Raw genomic sequence first — 13,633 nt, forward strand, 5'->3', positions numbered from 1 at the left:
CGTCCCCTGTCGCTGCCTTTTCTTCCTGGTGGGTTTTCTTGCAGGTCTCCAGCCCCTCCCGCCTCCCCCGCAGCCACAAACCCCCTCGACAGGCTTTTGTCCGGCGATCCGGTGTGCTACGCGCCCGCTGGGATTGGTGGGGAGAGGTTGGAAACGCTAATAGGAAAACGAGCTTCTTCCTTCACTACGGAGCCCAAAAAACGGACTCGAGTCATGCTCTGATGCTGTGTTCAGCGATGGAGCACGGGTAGGAAAGCAAGCATGTGGGGTGGGAGGGTTAGGGTTTGCAATAACGGAGCTGAGAGCAGCACTCTGCATCTAGGAACTGTGCTTGGAAGGCCAGGAAATAGCCCTTTGATTATTAGTGGCCATGGTGAAATGGATACTTCTGTAAAAGAGAGCTGGTGAGGGGTATTTTCTTTGGCAAAGGACCTTTCCACTCTGGCCTTTTGAACCTGTGCTTCTCCCTGGCACTGTTTCTGCTTCATCATGACTTTTTGCAGAGGAAGGTGAATGCAGAAAGCAGGCAGGCTGTGGAAGAGGGGATGCAAGCTACTCCTGATGAAAAGGTTTTTACAGTCTATGCTTCATTTCCTATTTCTTTTGGATTCTGTCTTCTGTCCCTCACACACACAAGCAGATAAAAAAGCCGAATCCTTCCCTGCAGTCTTTCTCCCAGGGAAAAGTCAGCCCCCTCCCCAGCTTCACCTTCAGGCATTGCGCACACAAAATGGCTGCAGCAGCCTGTGGGTGGGCATGGAGAGCTCAGGAAGCCGCTTTTCTTTTTTCCCCACCCTGCCTGCCCAGGAAGCCCTTCTGCTTTTATTTTCTGTGGCATTTTGCTCTTGCATAGCTCTGTGCAAATCCAAGGGGGTCTCCTCTGTGTAATCTATGCATGGAATGGGAGCTGGGGAGGGAAATGGCCAGTTTGCATGAGAAGGGGACCTGTCGGGCCCCAGTGTTTATTTTTTTGCTGACCTTCTGGGGATATGGTCAGTGAGAGCTGTGACAGCTGCTGGAAGCGGCAGGGGCTTTGAAGATTGTGAAGGTTGTGACCTCGAGGCCCCTTTCCTCTCTCTGTCCCAGGAGCTGCTGAGTCAATCAGGGAAAAGGGGAGGTGAAATGGGGGCTGCTCTTTAGCCATTTTTCAATCGGTGAATGAAACAGGAAAGGACAAATGCAAGAAGAAAAAAAGAGCGATTACTTCCACTTTGGTGCATTACTGAGAAGGGGGAATCTCTCTTTGGCAAAAGATTATAACAATAATGGGAAACCACTGTGCTCCTAAGATCCAGCACCTTGAATAAAGGATTTAACTGGGCAAGGAGCTGATGGCAGATCAATAACAGTAAATTAGGGGAAAGCCTACAAGCTCTTCTTGCTTCAAAGCAAGAGGAAATCCACCTCTTATTTCCACCTGATACCAGCTCTAGATAAAGCAGCAGGAACACATTCTCAGTTGGTCTGCTAGCTCCCACCATCTCCTTGACCCTACACTAACACGTCTTCATCTGTGCTGAGCTCAGCTGAACCTTATGGCTGAGGTTGCAGAGGCCACTGAGACCTGCTGCACCACACATGCCAAAATAAAGGGACAAAGTGCATTGTGCAAGGCTCTATCCTTGATGTGCATGTGCTTTCAAATGGCTTAAGCTCCCTTGGCAATCCACAGCGCTGGGCAACCCAGGAGAGGGCCATCAGTCGGCACCAGAGCCCTCTCTAAGCCCAGTGAGTGGAGTTTAAGTCTTTTTCACTTTCTGGATAACATGATCCTATGGATTTTTCCTTTTAAAATAGTAATCAGAACAGCAAACAGAGCGCCTGGCTTCGGTTGACCAATACACAACAGAAGCAAGGAAGGCAAACAGCAGGCTTTTCAGTTAGTTTACACAGGGGGCACTTAAATACTGTATTGGTTACATAATACCATTTGGGGGTTGGGGTTTTACACATTCTTCTACTAAATATATCTATGAGATTTGTTCTAAAGTGATCAACATAAATCCAGACACAGCTTTAATGGGAAAACTCCTGTGATTAGACCCAATACCACTAGGTAGCTCGAAGCACATCTACTGAGGACTAAGGCACAATAGAATTTTCCCCTGGACCTGCTATTCAGCAGTGTGCTCATTCTGCTATGGTGGAGGGTGTAAGCTGCTCTAGAAGGGCTGCCCTAGACAGCAACTTCCCTGCAGGAAGCACAAGCTGCTGGGTTTTAGGGCCATATCCTGCCACCACTTCACATCCATTCCTCAGGATTCATCCCAGCACAGACTGAAGACAGGATATGTTCTGGCAATTATGACAAAAGTGCTATGCAGAGGAGGAGGCATGTGAAAGGAAAAATAAATCTAAATCCTAGCTGTGAATGATTATGGAAAAGGTATTCACTGTCAACTCCTCCAGAAAACCCCTTTCATGTAAAGTACGTAGAAGTATATTCCCTTCCTGACAAGCCCTCCAGTAAGCATCTTGCTCCCATCTAAAGAGAGTGGCAGGTGGCCTAACTGCTTCACTGGAGCCTTGACCATGGCATTATCCACCTAGCTTTTCAGCTGAAGACTGGGTCAATCTGTACACAACTTCTGAGATTCCTGCTATACCTTTCCTGGGAATGGCAGCTTCCCCAGGCAAAGCCTGGATCTAACAGCCCTGCTTCCCTGCAAAGGACCTGTCCCTCTGATCAGAAGTGAACAGATGGGAAGAAGAGTCTCAAGACATCAGAGCTTTAAAATCGTGCTCTTTAGTGTGTTGTCACCAGAAGCTCCACGGGCAAGGATCTCTGCCATAAGGAGCTCGCAGAACAGCGGGTGGGTGGCTAATTGAAAATGGAAGTTCCTTGGGGCAAACCAAAATAGTCTTTGTGGCACTGCATGGAACTAGGTACGACACGACATGACGCCTGGGTTCAGCATCAACCACTGACTCAGTACAAATCCTGCTTCCTCACTCACCTGGGAGGTGGCAGAGCTTGTAAACCTCCTTAGATCTTGTCTTGCAAACCTCCTTTGGCACACAGATCAGGTGATGATGATAAGCTGCTGTGCACAGTGCAAACTCAAATGTACCATTTTGTATGGTGTATGTAATAAGCCGAACACTTTAGAGTCACCTGCTACTACTACAGCAAATGACACACCCCTGCTTCCCTCAAACACTGATCTGCTGAGAAGCAACACCCTTGCCAGGAATCGCTACATCTTTGCAAAGCAGTTTGCCCAATCAAAATCAGTCGGGAGTTACAGCGAGTACCATCGCATAGGGCTAGAAGACAAACTGGTTTGTTCCTTCACAGTGAATCCCCATCATATTTCAGAACAAGTTTAGGGTGACAGCAATCTGGTTTTACACAGACCACCAGCAGAAAATTCCAATGCTTGGTTTTTCCTTTTACAGAGGTCACACCTTTAGCATACCTCTAGATTATTTTTTAAGAGGTCAAACAAAAGGGAGGCTTTTGCTCCTAGAACAACATTAAAAGACTCCCATCCCAAAGGAACAGAGAATCTCTAAACAGCCGTAGAAAAGTATGGAGGCCTCCTTCATGAGCAGCTGTTACAGACACTAAGTAAGAGCAAAGCTAAGGATTCCTCACTGCAACACCCCCAAACACCAAGTGATTCATTTAGGGCATTTATAGAAGCGTTTGGAGCAAGTGAAAGGGTAGTTTTGATGTTCTATTGAACCTCTGGACAAATTCTCTGATCAGAATCAATCCCCTTTTCCCCTCTTTTCCCTCTTCATGCAGAGGCATCCCTACTGAAAGGTGTTTACAAGAAAAACAAGCCAACACTCACATCCCCCTACCCACCCCTCCCCCCCAAAAAAACCCAAACAACCGAAAAAAAACCTCACACAAACACACCAAAAAACCCACAAAACACCAAAAATACCAAACGCCAAAATTCATCCTGCTCAAAACCAAACACACAAACAAAAACCCCCCCAAACCACCAAAAAGCAGGAGAGAATTTACAGAGGGGCGAGAGAATCAGGATAATATTTAAATCGGGAAAAGTGAAGGCGAGCTGTTTCCCGTTTGTACCCTGTATGAGGGAGCCAGTGGAGTAACGGGTCTTCCTCAAACCTCCACCAGCCGAAATGCCCTTGGCACCACAGCAGGACAACCCCTCGCAGTGGGTTAAACCAGCAGCCTCCCCCCCCGGCAGAGGAGCGTCCGGCAGCTCCGGCCGCAGGTTCTCTCCGGGCTCTGCTCCGCGCCCGCTGCCCCGACGGGGCGGGCAGCCCCTAGCTGCGCTGCCGCCGGAGCTAAGGAAGGGTTTCGGTGCCAGGGGCTCATCCTCGATGCTCAGGGGAGGGTCGGTACACCGCAGCGGGCAGAGCACGACAGCTACCGCCGGGTGAAACCAGCCACGGTGGGGATTTCGGAGGGTCTCTGCCTCGTGTCTCTTGAAAGAACCCGGCGCTTGGCTCCCACGGCTCTTCCCAAAGAGAAGCCCGAAGAGCTTTCCCCGCCGGGCTGGAGTGGTGCATGCAGAGGGAAAGGGAAGGTGCCCGAAACCACTGCCTTCCCCTCCGCGGGAGGCTCACGTCTACCAGCCCTGGCAGAGACGAGGAGGGGAGGCTCGGACGGTGAAGAGGATGCATCGACTAAAGCCACTTCCCGGCAAAGAGGTCTCAACATATTATCTTGAGGACACACAATAAAATAGATTGGGGGCTGGAGAGGGGAGAAAAGAAACACGCAGCAGGAGAGGCTGTTCGGTAAGTATTGCTCAGGCTATTCATTCACACGTTTCCGATTATTTCTGCCTAAAATAGCCCTGAAATCCAAACACATCCTTTCCTGGCTCTCTATTCAATTGTAAACCCACTGATGCACATAAATGCCCCGAAGGACCAGGCAGGAGGGAACCCGCTGCTGCTCCGACCGTGCCGCCGGGAAAGCCCTGCCCGGGCACCCCGGGGGGCTCGGGGCAGTCCCGCCTCCGCCGCACTGGTGTCGCTGCGCTTCCCGCAAAGCGGCGAGCCCCGCGGATCTCCCATAAGCAGACGGTCGATCCAGGGGGGCAGAAAGCACAGGGCGGAAAGACTGCGAGGCATGGGGAGCCCATCACCCCTCAGTGCCGAGCAGTGGCCAGAGCAGTCCCGGGAAGGGTGCTCGCAGGACACCCGGTCCCCCTCAGGCTCCTGGGCTGCGGGGCAGGGCTACGCAGGAGCTGCTGCCTTCGAGGGATAGGGTGCGCTTCGCCATTTTAACTTCTGGGTCCGAGCAGACCCACAGAAGAGAGGTGCAAGTGATCTTCCGCTGTGCTTCGAGCCACGGGGGAAGGACACTGGGGAGATGCGGGGGTAACCTGGGCAGCCCGGACCATGTCCCTAGCCTTCCCGGACTCCTGGCGCACCGCTCACAGACAAGGCAAAGAAAACTTATTACTTCCCTTCCAGCTGGGACGAAGAGGTACCAACATGTTGTTTGGGATCACTCGGTTCTGCAGCTATGAACCGAGTGCTGGTCATCATTCCAAACCCAGTACCCTAAGCATAGCTTCACCTATCGCTACTATAAGATCCCTCGACTTTCAGTACAAGCCAGTGGCTCGGGGTGAACAACAGATAATTTTCCTTAGGTTTCTTAAAGCATAAGATAAAAAAAATATATATACTCTAGTGTCAAGGTGGTTTTCTGGCAAGAGTGATCTAGACTGGGCAACCGTTCGTAATTATCCCTTCAAAACCACCTTTCAATATAACGTCCCACCCAGCACCAGCCCTCCCAGCATCCCTTCCCCGTTACGCCGGTGGCACGCAGCCGGCGGCAGGTCCTCTGCCGGTACTCCGCCGCGGGGTCCCTGCCAGGGGCGTGTTCCGAGTAGGGCGAGGGCTGCCTGACGGGCAGGGCAGGGGATGCCGAGGCTCCCCCTCCTCCCAGTGTGCGTCCCCGCCACGCGTGCGCCCTGCCCTGCTGGGGACCGCCGGGCGCGGAAACCCTCATTTTCCGTCACTTCATTGTGACATCCTCCACATCGGGGACGCCCCTCCTCTTTCCCGTCCCCGCGGAACACGCGCCGCCACCCCTCGGTGCTGCGGGGCTCGCTCCCGGTAGGGCAGGTCTAGAGGCAGGGGTAGCTGTAAAAGCTGCGTGCGATACTTTCAGTCTCGGGAGGGTGTTCAGGCTTTGCTCCACTATCCACTAGAACTCAGAAGGGTACCACTTCCAAAGAAAATCACAATTCCCTCTGCCCTTTCGGGAAGGGAGGAAGAAAGTTGTGCTCTTCCAGCTGAGCACCCCAAGCTGATACATTTGCTCCTTGGGGTGTATCTCTTCTGGCCAGCCCGGTGACGTCACCGCGCTGAGCATCCCTCCTGCCCTGCAGCGCCCGGCTCTACCCCCAGGCAAGGCAGCTTTCCTAAGGTGAAACACGAAGCACTTTCACCTCCAGAGCCGAGACCGAGGGCTCCGAGGCTGCTGGCACTTCTTAGCAAAGTTTCAGTCAATCACAGCAAACAGCCTCTCATCTCGTGAAGAAAATCAGCGGCCACGTAGGGAGACCAGCAAAGATTCTGACGTTTGAAGGTGTTTTGCCCCAGAGACTGAAGTCCCTCAGGTCGACTGAGAGCCCCCGTGGGTTTGTATTGCTGAGGAAACGCAGAAAAACACGTTTATGTTATGCTATGTAGCTTTATAGAAAAATTGCCCCCAGCTCGGCAGTAACCACCTCCACACCCAGGAAAGGCAGAGGTGATGCCTTCAAAAGTGCAATAGAGACAGCAGCAGTGCTTCCTTGGATGCAATTTCAGGAGAAACCTCTAATTCTGCACTTCCCGACGTCTGCTTCAGCCGCACGGCTGTAAGAGCCCTTTTCCGGCAATGGAGTCACAAGCACACAGGATACAAGCCCAGTATAAGATGCTGCTGGCACGAATCACGAGCCTTCCGGCTTTGAACAAGCGCGAAGCATATGAGTAGAGTAGACCGGTAGGACAGGAACTGCTGTAGGTGCATTACAGCGCGTTTCCCCCTGTAGTCCCAGAAGCCCGGAAGGGCTGGAACCCTCCCCACAAGCCCTCTCACAGTTCAAAGCCTCCATCAGCACGAAGCCCCCCGGACGTCTTAGATGCGGGACAACGCTCAGGACCCCGCGGCTCCCTCTCCCGGACAGGTACCGACGTGCTGCTCGGTCTTGTCGGCACAAGGATGCTCCTCTCCCCTCTAAGTCCCCATCCCAACGCTTGAGCTATTAGGCTTTAAACTTGCCACTTGGCCAGAGGAAGTCGGATAGAGGCAGCGGAGGAAGCGGGAAGGGACCCGAGGGCACAGGGCGGGCGTTCCCGGGGCTCAGCCCTGCCACAGCCTCACGGCGAAGCATCACAGTGCCCAGCCGGCGAGGAGCTTTCCCTTCCTCCCAGTGTCCGACTTCCCAGGGCTCCTGCCCTGAGCCGATCTCTGCTCACAGCCGGTGCCCCGTCTGCAGGCCTTCCTCCCGGTACCCTTCGCCTCGCTCCTGCGGGCAAGGCTGAATAAAGAGACGATGACTGTGAGCAGGCAGAAGCCGGGCAGAGTAGGCATGAGGGAAGGAGGCAGAGTGCGGTGTGAGGACAGTTTCGCAACGGGAAAGCGGGAGGAAGCCTCCTGCCATCATCACCCAAGGACCGCTGTTAGCAGAGGCTGGCTGGCAAGGACTGGTACCCAGCAGGAGCCTGCTCCTCAAGGATCATCTTTCCGTTAGATCTGAAGGAATATCGGCAGGCGGCTGATGCTGAGAAACCGAAGCCGCACCGCCGGGCAGGTCTGCCGAAAAATCTGCCTATCCGGTAAATGAACAAAGCCCCGGCAATAAGCGCTCCGTCCCCACCGAGGATGGCTGGGTGACCTATGCAGGCAGAGGGAGATGCAGCCCCGCAGGGCGCCAGGGAGGAGCCCCGGGGAAGAGCCTCCCCCCGCTCGCCAACCGATCTCGTCTCAGTAAGAGGTGGTAGCTCGTCTTTCATCCTAACGGCAAAAGGAATCCGCGGCGCATGGCGCAGGGTCTGCTCCTGGGAAAGCAGCGCAGGCAGGAGCCGAGGAGCGCCAGATCAGTTACACTGGGGACCAGGGATGTTCGTGTAAGTACTGCCACTGACGTGCGATGTATCTTACACAGATGTCGAAGTATCAAACAGATCGTTTGATTTTAGTTGTTGCTTTTGAGATCTCATAAAATGCAAGCTGATTGTTGTAGGTGATGGATGGAGGCGAGTTCCCTGTTTAGCGGATCCTTCTGGGTCGTGTCGCGTGTTCCGTTCCCATTCGTGTCCCCCCCTTATCTCCTCGAGCGGAAACCGGCATTTAATTTTATGATACAGGTAATTGTCTCAAATGCCTACTGTAAGTGAACAGACTTCAGCCTTTACCGCACTGTATCCAGACTATAGAAAGGCAGCAAACAGAAATGCCTAAAGCATCACTTCATAGCCTACGCCAGTGTCTTAACGTTCTTTTCAAATCACCGAGCAGTCAACGACTTGGCGGAGCACACTCAATGCGAGATGCGGCCGCGCAGGAGCTCTCATGACAGTTGCTCGCCTCAGCAATGTAACGAAGGGCAGGCGCATGTTCTTTGGTCGCCCCCCCCCCCCCCCCCCCCCCCCCCGAAGAACATATATTTGCAGGTGATGGAAACTACGCTGCTGAAACGTTGCCGGCTGCCAAAGGCACACGGCTCCCAGGGAGCCGCCCGCAGCGGCGAGCCGGCAGCGCTCGGCGGAGGAGCAGCGCTAACTAGCGGCGGCTGCCCGGTCCCCACGACACCAGCGACTCTTCGAGCCCCAAGCCGGAGATAAGAAAGACGCGCCCGCCCCTTTCACAACAGCCCTGCTCAGTTACACAGATGATGCAAAGGGCCTTTTCCTTGGCAGGACAGAGAGCTCAGCTGGACTGCACCGAGTGTAAAACAGGCTCCAGTGCAAGAGCGCTGGCGGCGCCTGCACTGTCAGGCAGCAGGGGGAAGGTGGTTGCAGTGACCGCGACTCTGTCAGCCTGCAGCAAAAGGGTCAAAAGGTACCAGTAGAATAACATCATTGGGTACCTATTACATGTTATGTTTAGCTGTGGTTTGACTTATACTTCGATTTTCAGTACCACACATACCTCTGCCACTATTCAGTACTCTCAGAAAATGAAGCTTAGGTGAATAAATACACGATCATCTTCTTTAAGATCAAGCAAAGAGCCTTATATCCAAGTTGAAGCTCAAAAGGTCTCCAGACAGGCAAACCCAACACTCGCATGTTGTTTCTATAGCCCAAAAAAAGCATATAGGAACTAAGTAGGTAGCTTTCTAGCTTGCACACATTCTGATTAATTTGTAATGTGTTTCATGAGGGTTTGGTACCCTTGAGATGTCACACAGCTTCTAACCTTAATGAAGCAGGACACCATTTTCCCAAAGGATTGAAGATAGCTGAATCCTCACAAAACAGCAGCTTGAATCAACATCAAAGCTGTCATAGGAGAACTCCACTGTGCACTTTATGCTAATTCATAATTAGTACAGTGCCAAATATAGGAAAAGGCTGTTATAATGAGTTTAAGTTGCTGCAATTTAAAGAGGAAGAAGCATTGAAGTGTGTGACTGCTTTAGTCTACTTTCATGGCGCTTGCTATATTCCCTCCTTGTTTCACACCCCCCCAGACTAACTCAGTATTATCCTCAGAGGAATTGGTTGACCATCTCCTAATCAATTCCCACACATTACTGAAATTATTGGAAGTTTGATTCAGGAAACAGATTAGTATGAGCTAACCTTGGTCCCTGGTGTTCCATCTTTTGCATAGAATAAGTTATTAGGTGTAAGTACTTGAGGTCCTGATAAGGTACTTATAAACATGGAAGCACTCAGATGCTTAGAATGTCAATGGGAGGAGGGGAGAAAGCATAAAATATTTATTCATCTAAGTATTTAAAATAACCTTACGACCCTAAAGTTTATTACTGTTTGTGACTTGCATACATAATAAATGCTACATACCCTAAGGTAAGTTTGAATTGCCTTGTGTTTCCAATGCAACTTCAAGGTTGGTAAGGTTGAACATTTTATTCCATCTTGAGGAAGCAAACCCCATGCTTCCCACCCCATAGAACACAATCAAGGGAACTGTAGGAAGAAAGCACCTCCTTAGCTTTGAGTATTCCTGTTTAAGGGTAACTTTATTTTTAAAACTGTTTCCTTAGAAAGGTTTAATGATACAACCCTGGGTGTTGCCTGGTAAGCCCAAACATACAGGTTCCTGAAAGGCAGCTGATGAAAACAGCTGTGTTATGAAGCAATTAATCATCAAAGATATTGAATGGTGGCCCAGAGCTGGCTTACAGGAACCCGAGTTTAAAGACAGAACTGCAAAATCAAAAGGGCACAGGTGGGAAGTCAAAACTAGGAAAGAGGGGCAGCCAGCATTGCAGAACCCTGAACACACACAGCTCTCACAGGCTCTTGGCCAGCTTTCCAACTGCCAGCAGGGAACCTAAAAGGCTAGGAAGTGTGCCAAACAGGGAGCTGGACACCTAGCAAGGTGCTGCTGCCAGAAGGAGAGATTTCTGAGGCTCAGCCTCTGTCTGGTACAGGTGAGACACAGCATATCTACACTAACTGGCAGTATTTCAGTACTGGCAAAGAGAGACACAAGAGAAAGACGATTCAGCAAAACTGACTCGAGAATACTGCTGAGTAGCATCCTAGAATCATAGAATCATTAGGGTTGGAAAGGACCTTAAGATCATCTAGTTCCAATCCCTCTGCCATGGACAGGGACACCTTACACTAAATCGTATCACTGTTATGGGGTTGGTTTGATTGTACTTTTTTTTTTAAATTTATGCTAATTTAAACAAGAACAGATACACTCAAATACTGTTCCCAAGCATACTCAAGAACTGAAATTAAAACATTGGTTTATGTTTAGCCTCAACATTCAGAATGAAGAATTAATAAGCAGTACTGCATTTGTGCTGTCTGAGAAGTCAAAATGTGTGGCAAGCACTTATATGTTGAGCAGTTACACAAAGCTTTAGAAAGCCTTAGGAAATAAAGAGTAAAGATGTTTGTGAACATACATTTCGTGCATCCAAGATTAACATGTTTAAGGAACTCTTTGTCATTTTACACTGACCTAGATATACACATGCATAAAATGCAGTATTTGATAATTTGGGATTTTTTTCCAAAGTAGAGAGTTTAAAGCATGTAGATAGTCTTTAGCAATTATTCCTGCCGAGAACAACTATAAATACACATCTCTCCAACTCTTTTCCCCAAAATAATTTCTAATTTACTACAGGAAGAGTAATAACTTTGGCACAACTTTTCAGAGTTCTTATAGTAGTAGAGAGCAAAAAATTGGAAAGCATCTGTCAGTTATTTGAAATAATTATTTTCTGCTACTACCAGAAGCCAAAATAGTTTTCACTTAACCTGAAGTGCATAGAGAATTCTGTCAAGAAATATTATCAAATTTAATTTATCACCTTAATGGGAAAGAAAGAAGCAAACAGCATTCCCAGGTTTCACCTCTCAGTATTTCATGTTTTACCCAAGTCTCAACATCTTTAGGCAGATAAGTCATATAAAAAACAAACAATAAAACCTAACAAGCAAGAACTTGGATTCTCCAAGTCTCTAGTCCTCAGCTGTGGGGGAAGGACTGAACAGCTGAACTGTAAGCAGCCAAAGTAAATAAAACCACCTGAATCAGATTCTGAAATCTCAGTACTTCAGTTTAAAGCATAAAACATGACATTAAACAGACACTAATGAAAGTCTTTTAAATCTAGAAATTGTATACAAAGGAGGGCACACTAGAACAATCCATCTTTTTTCAGTTACAAGCTTTTGCACTTCCTACGTTAACTTAGAGCTCACTAAATGCAGACTACAGAAGTCGTGAGTACCAACAGGTATTTTGTCACTATATCAGACCTTTCCAAAATAAGATTTACTTCCACTTGCTTCATTTAAGAGCCCTTCAACACAACTTTCATAGCAATGAGAAAAAAGTATCTATTATGAAACATGCATAAGTGAAATATTAAGGTCCAGTGACTTTTACACTTTGCTTAGAATAAAAGTGAAGGAAACTCAGTTCACAGGAATATTGCTGAACACATCTTTAAATAAGGCATATATGGATACATGGGTGTGGCAAAGCTTGGTTCTTCAGGAACAAAAGGTACAAACGTTTTCAAAACTGAGATCATATTAGAAAGTAAACAGTAAGAACTAGCTTCTTTCTCAGTCTCACCAGACCAATCTGGCTCAAATCCAGAACAGAAAGAGGAAGGTCCAGTAAGATCCCACTCAAGCAGAGTAAGATAAATATCTTTGCTAAAGACAGAAACTCCCAGGCAGAGATAAACGTTGGGTACAAATGGCACCTAGCACACAGAGCAAGATAAGACATAACAGTTCTACTCCTTCTCAACCAACTCAGTATTCCACAAGTGCATGAACACTTAGCCCATATGGTTTAGGCATAAAGCTGTTAGTGACAGAGAACTCATTGCCAAATTAATTTCTTCCTCCTACCAAATGCTGCTACACTTTCTGTGTTTACTCATACACCAACTTCAAAAGAAAAGCTCTCCATTTTAATAAAGAAAAGTCAGCTTGTTTATGCAGAAAGTTCGGTTTGTTCATAAATAGTTATCTTCCATAGCTACAATTTCAATACCAATTAGTCAGGAATATCAGTAAATCCCAAACATTCATCACATAGAATTTACTTCTAACACAAACCGGCAAAAGCTAATCTTACTCTCCAAAATGTCTGTAATCCTTAAATGCCCACATGCAAACAAGAGTAACAGAAAAAACAGTCTTACCTTTTTTGTCAGAGGAAAATAATCAGGTGCACAAAACAACTGTCACAGAGGTTTCTTGTTCCATAGGGTATGAAGGATCAATCACTACTAGTAAGCCCTTAAATAAAACCTGAATCTAGCCTGTACAGCATAACTGCATGCAGCACCACAGGGTATGAAGCATGTATCAGTAAGTATATTTATAAAGCTTAACTGCAACCGCCTGCAGCACCTTCTCAACAGAGCATTCTAACACTGCAGCATGTGACTAGAGCTGTAAAAGCCGTAAATCAGTTTCCTGCTTCTTTAACTGATTGACTAATTAAGACCATCATCAATAAAACTACTTACACATGGAGACAAGAACAGCTGAATTTTCTGAGTTTTCACACTCATCTCATGAACTAAATTTAAAGCAAATAGAAACTGTATGGCACTTTGAATTTTAAGCAGTATTTTCAGTAACACTATGTAACAAACACATTCAAGAATTAGGTTTTTTCTCTTTTCAAAGAGGGAACGCACACAGAAATTCGTAAGTTGTGCAAGGAATCTTCATTGAACCATAGTTCAAGATTCTTTTTTCTCTTCTGGATTCACACAAAAAACACCCCACCTGGGCATATACCCCAGTATTTATTTAACCGGATTCTCATACTGATCTTGCACAGTTGACATGCAAGTACAACAACATAAGTAAAACTGAACTGTTCCTTTGCACCACATGGAATTTTATAAAACTCTAATATTAATCAAACAAAAGCAGCTTTCCACACCAGTTCATCATGCAGAACAGTTTTACCATTTGACAATTAGGAGTATCACCACTACCA

The sequence above is a fragment of the Pezoporus wallicus genome, unplaced genomic scaffold (assembly GCF_028554395.1).
Source record: "Pezoporus wallicus isolate ANWC-B61680 ecotype Strahan unplaced genomic scaffold, APGP_CSIRO_Pwel_v1 contig_6401, whole genome shotgun sequence".
Lineage (NCBI taxonomy): Eukaryota > Metazoa > Chordata > Aves > Psittaciformes > Psittacidae > Pezoporus > Pezoporus wallicus.